The following is a 6,321-nucleotide window of genomic DNA, read 5'->3' on the forward strand; positions in this document are numbered from 1 at the left end:
TATTAATTTGTTTGGAATGCACCTCAGTTTCGCACACTGAAAGACAGGTGATAAATCTTTTCAGTCAATCAAACTTTGGTAGGTAGTAGAATTACAGTAGATATGTCCAATCAGAAGCTGTGATGGTCAGATCTGTCAAGGTCGGTTTTGCTCCATTTCTCAGTTTCTGCATCAGTTTGCAATGCTATTATGAGCTTTCCATCTGTACAAGCATTACAGCTTTCCAGGCAAAATGGCCCACTCTTGCAGCCCCCACTGCATGTCCTAGACTCTAGAGGATCTCCCAACCTTCCCCTGAATCCATTTGGGGGTCATGGGAGAGTGGGAAAGCCCTGTTGCACAATTGGAAGTCCTTGCACAAGACTTCTACTAACTTAGCTCATTAAGTGAATTGAGTTGTATTCAGCTAACATATACTCAGAGTAGACCCTCTGAAAGTAATAGCCCCAAGTTACTCATAGCTATTAATTTCAGTGGGTCTACTCTGAGTAAATTAGTTGACTACAAGCCATTGTTCTTTTCTAAACAGTTTAATAAAAAGACTGGAAGTTTACTTTTAACTGGGAGCTGGGAGGCACAATGTTTAAATGTTTAATGTTTCATGACTGCGTAGCTTGTAAGGTTTTTGGTTATGACAGTTGGCACTAGAATCAAGCTTTTATATAGGTCAGTAGAAATCCAAAAGGTCAGGCAGTAACAGTGTTTGGAGGGTTCTGACGAGAGAGAATAAAAGGATAGGAACAGCACTGTTGTAAAGAGTTTTTAGGAATGTGAGGTTTTCTCTATGTGGCAAGAATGGCGAATTTCTGTTGTAATCACTCAACAACTGGCCACTGCTCTGTTCTTTCATAAAGGTAAAGGACCCCTGACAGTTAAGTCCAGTCGCAGATGACTCTGGGGTTTCAGTGCTCATCTCGCTTTACAGGCTGAGGGAGCCTGCGTTTATCCGTAGACAGTTTTTCTGGGTCATGTGGCCAGCATGACTAAGCTGCTTCTGGTGCAACAGAACACCGTAACCAGAGCAGCGCATGGAAACACCGTTTACCTTCCTGCCGGAGTGGTACCTATTTACCTATTGCACTTTTGGGCGTGCTTTTGAACTGCTAGGTTGGCAGGAGCAATGGGAACTCACCCGGTTGCGGGGATTTGAACCGCCGACCTTCTGATCGGCAAGCCCAAGAGGCCCAGTGGTTTAGACTACAGCGCCACCCCTCCTGTTCTTTCATGCCTGGTACCTAAGTATGTGAAATTGAAGGTCATTTATTGACTTCTCAGCAGCTTTTTTCTTAATCAGTTGTGATCACCTCTGGGATCAATTAAATAAAATCTTTACTGGTAGAAGATTACTGATGCTGATGTGGGAATCTTCTGAGACCAAGATTCAGATTAAGTTAAACCTTTTAGGTTCACTCTCAGATCCACCTGTGAGGGATACTTATTAGCCCCAGCATTGGTTTAACACTTACGTCAAATCATGAATAACTGTTTTAGATAACAACAGTAATTATGTACCCCCTAAATTGGGAACCAAGAAAGATACAGTACTTATGTAGGCTGTTGACACTATTTAATTGTCCCAACTACAACATGGGCCAAGAAGACTTTTGAAATATTTTAATCAATTGGCAGTGCAAGAAATGCTAAAAATTAATTATGAAAAGACAAAAGTTTTTGGTTTTGCCAATAATAATAATTTTATTTATATGCCGCCCATCTGACTGGGTTGCTCCAGTCACTCTGGGCAGCTCCCAAAAGCATACTAAAAACTCAATAAAACATCAAACATTAAAAACATCCCCATACAGGGCTACCTTCAGATGTCTTCCAGAAGTCAGATAGTTGTTTATTACCTAGGTTTAAAAAACACAAGAGGCAAACTGATGGGCACCCCATTGAGCAGGTGAAATCCTTTAAATATCTAGGTTTACGCTTTTCTTCATCTGGCAATTGGAATAAACACTTCATAAATACAAATAAATTGACCATTAATACACTGAACTCACTTGCTGTATAAGAAATAAGAGTGCTGAACCGTATAAAAATATAATCTGATAATCCTTGTCAGAATTTCAGATTGTGTGATCCCCCCCCCATTGTAGTGTACCATAAAGAAGGCATGTTATTGTATTGCCCATTTTATTGTTAATTTTTACTCTGTTTTGTTTTTATTCTGTAAAGCTTCCCTTCCAACTTTTATTATAGGGAAGTCAGTAAATATCATAAATAAACATATTAACAGTTTGAAGCTGAGGGAGAAGATGCTGATTCCATCTGTGTGTGTGTGTGTGTGTGTGTGTGTGTGTGTGTGACCGAGTAGGATCAGCTCTAGACCTTTGGGTGCCTGAGGCAAAGTACAAAATGGTGGTTCCATCACTCCATGTCCAGTAGCTGCCTGAATGGACAGCTGAATCTTGTTTCAGTACAGGCTATAGGACGGTGTCCTCCATCGTGCTTGAAGTTACCAGACAAGTTATGGAGGTGCTGGGCAGGCCAGGAACCACACATAGCTCTTTCTCCTCCAACAGAAGAGCACATAGCCAGTAGGCTCAGGAGCAACAGCCAAGGGGATGCTGATGTTGTCCCCCCTCCCCTCAATCTGTCTGATGGGACCAACCTTTTTGTTGAGAACAGTTTCCTCCATGAAAACTGTTGTGCTAGAGCCAAATTCTGTCTGCCATCACAGTAATGAAAATTTATGAATCTGTTTTCCACCTCACATTGTGCATTTGGCCTATCGTGCATTGAACCAACTAATCATGGTGGGATGTAAAACAACAGACATATTTTGCATTGCTGTTTAGTTGTTCCTTTCATCTGCTCATGATTTATGGAAGGGTTTTTTTGCATGATATGATCATAAGGTGATAGTAAAGAGAAAAGTGGAGGAAAATATTTGGGAAGACATTTAGAGAGGGAGGTACTCAGCTGTACGGTTGCTAGGCTGCAGACTTTGGCACCGAAGCTCAGGTTTTTGAGTTCAATCTTGGTGCAGCTGTTAAAATCTCAAGGCAATTAGATAATCTGGCAAAACTACACACTTGATAGCTTCTTCTAAGTATGCAGGCATGGCAGACTATGTCCTAGTAGTGAATTGGGGGGGGGGGGGAGAGTTTCAGTTCAGTTTGCATTTTATTGTGAACATACTTAACTGGCAGTTCCTAAAACAACACCCAGACCAAAACATGCTTCTCCTTCAGAACTCATACTTCCCTGAGTGTTGCAATGCAGTTCTCCAACCAAAAAACTATGGACACCAATGCACATATTAGAGGGGAAGTATGGGGGTGGGAATTACATCTGTTTAGTGAAAATAACATACAGAACTGCATCATATTAAGGAAAATGTCTTGCACAAATTTGTCAACGTTGCATACAGAGTATGTTAGGGGAGATACGAGCTCAGGTAGAGGCAGATATTTGTGAGTGCTAGGCCCCCACGCTTGGCACTTGGGAAGTGTTGAACATTTTCTGCCGTGCTTTCCAAATGCCTGAGAGCCAGCTGACTGTCACTAGTCCCATGGAGCTATTCTGGATGGAATGGGAAGATCCTAAAGAGGTGGGGACAGAGGTCAGGGAACTGGAGCTAATGACCTAGGGGAGAACCTGAGTGGGATGAGGGAGGCAACGTAGACACCTCAAGAATGGTTGCAGTTGGCAGAGGGGTCTGGTGATCAGGAGGGTCAAGAGCAGGATCCTGGGGAAGGTTCAGACAGGTTCCTGCCCCTGCTTTTGCCTCCCCTGGGGGGAGATGTCTAAGAGTCAGCTGGATACTGAGTGGGCACCTCCTTCACCAAGGACATAGAGATGCCAGAGCCAACGCAAACAAAGATGTCCAGCCCATGCAAAGGCATGCCTGCTCGCTTGCCTGTTGTTTGCCACTTAATTATTGTGCTTGCTGCACTCTTCAATAGGAAGGAGCCGGTTTGTGTGTAGCCTGTTGGGCCAGCGGCTGAACTCTGAACTTGCACTTAGCCATGCAGTGTCTTTAACCTTTGCTTTGCCCAGGTCTATGCATTAAAGAGTTTGGCAGAACCAAAATCCTGAGTGTGAGCTCTTCCTCTGACAGGGAGGGCCAGGACGCGGTCAAGTATTTGAGAAGCCTTGCACAAAGCACTTTGCAAGCCCTGGGGTCAGCCTGAGCACCCAACAGTGATGACATACCACGGGGTTACCTGTCTTTTGGATCTCTGACATTTGTTATCTTCATGTGCTTGAGAAAGTAGTATCAAAGTGCAATGTCAGCACATTAATGTATAACTAAATCAATGATTAAACCTGAAATATTTTCCCCAGCAATAGGACTTGCTAACAACGTTCAAAATATGAGGTTTGAGTTAGTGCCCCCCCCACCAAATATTTCTGATCAGGTCTTTAAGATGTATCTCTGTGCTCTCACACACCTTTTACATATTTATCAAAAAATATACATACATGCAAGGGGAATGACATTCTGTTCTTCACTGTGAACAGCTGCAGAATAGATTTATATAAATTCATTACTAACCATGCTATTTTCAATCCCTCTCCTAACAGGGCATTTGTCTTTTTCACTGCTGTCACACACTGAGTTCATGTTTGCTTTGAGCTTTCCTCAAGACATTCCTTATTTTCCTGTCATTTCACTGTCATTTCACACCCCATGTAAAACAGGAATCCTTTTGCTCCAACGTTCACAATGCTTTACTTACTCAATATGCTTTACTTACTCAGTTGACATTCATTTGCCATTTTGCAGACTGTTTCTCTTGTTTGAGGAAATCCTTTTAGACCTTTCATCCACATATATGTAATTCAATAATAAAATAAACTTGGTTACTTAACTGCTCTCCCCTTCTTTAGGTAAAGGTAAAGGGACCCCTGACAATTAAGTCCAGTCGTGAACGACTCTGGGGTTATGGCGCTCATCTTGCTTTACTGGCCAAGGGAGCTGGCATACATGTGGCCAGCATGACTAAGTCGCTTCTGGCGAAGCCAGAGCAGTGCACAGAAATGCCATTTACCTTCCCACTGGAGCAGTACTTATTTATCTACTTTCACTGCGTGCTATCGAACTGCTAGGTTGGCAGGAGCTGGAACAGAGCAACAGGAGCTCACCCCGTTGAGGGGATTTGAACTGCCGACCTTTCGATTGGCAAGCCCAAGCGGCACAGTGGTTTAACCCACAGCGCCACCCGCGTCCCTCCCCTTCTTTAACTTGGTGCAATTTAACATTTGTGAACAATCACAGCAGAGTTTCATGAAGGACCCCCACTGCTTGGTTTCAAAAACTGTCCATTTATCCATAGACTCTGCTTTCTGTCATTTAACCAGGTACCAATCAATAAAAATGTACTCTGCTCACAGGGTGTATGACCTGAAGGCACATTAGGATAGCCACTTTAGATCTTGTCTGTGTCCACGTGGGTAGCTATCTGGGAACCACAGGTATGCTGCATTGGGTTTCATGATGAAAGAAAGGAGGGCTATAAAACAGGAAATTAATGAAATAAAAGGGCCCAACCTTCTAAATCCATACTGCCATGATTAGTCAGGAGCCCCTGGCAATGGACTCTGTTAAAGGTTTATTTGAAATGCAAATAGATCATGCCCACCAAATCGCTCCTATCTACATGTCTGTTGACATAAGAACATCGGAAGAGCCTTGCTTGGATCAAAGTTGTGATTAAAATATGCCTGTGCATCATTAACTGTGGAGTTGCACACAAATGCAGGCTGAGGTTCTCCAGTTGCCTTCCCCAGCTATTTACCCACCATAGTGGTGGCTCTTAGCCATCACTTCTGTTTGTTTTCCCCTTGTGTAAACAAGTTCATAACCTGTAGCGGTCTGCAACATTTACACAGCCTCTTGGCTGCTTGCATAATGCTTACTCAATGAAACATGCATTACTGTAATACATGGGTAGACAGTGAAGTGTCCTCCAGAAGTTCTTGGACTACAACTTATCACTCCTGACCATCAGTCATGATGGGAGTTGGAGTTCAACGCCCCTGCAATCCCTGCTATAATTAAATCTAACGCAGAGTTAAAGAGAGGTCCCCTCTGTCATTTCTGACTAGCTAGCTAGGTTACACATTATTGATTATTGTCATCACAGCCTACTGGTCTGTGGGTAGAGGAGTTCCACTCACCTGACTGCTCTGCTCTGCTGTTTTCAGAGTGGCCCATACAGAATTCTCATACAAGTTCTGTTAGAATGAATGGAACTTGCCTTGAAGCAACACAACAAAGCACTGTGGTTTGAGTGAGCAGGTCCAAACTGAAGCTGAAATGATTGAATTGATAAACTGCTGGCATAGTTTTTGGTCTCCCTCTTCACACAT

At 43.0% G+C, this 6,321-nt stretch overlaps 1 protein-coding gene across 4 annotated transcripts in view; it reads left to right on the forward strand.

The window, feature by feature from the left end:
- The window catches only part of C9H4orf17 (chromosome 9 C4orf17 homolog), a 154,201-nt gene that overhangs the window by 134,016 nt on the left and 13,864 nt on the right, over positions 1-6,321 (forward strand). The gene's annotated exons all lie outside the window — the stretch shown is intronic.

The sequence above is a fragment of the Podarcis muralis genome, chromosome 9 (assembly GCF_964188315.1).
Source record: "Podarcis muralis chromosome 9, rPodMur119.hap1.1, whole genome shotgun sequence".
Taxonomy (NCBI): domain Eukaryota; kingdom Metazoa; phylum Chordata; class Lepidosauria; order Squamata; family Lacertidae; genus Podarcis; species Podarcis muralis.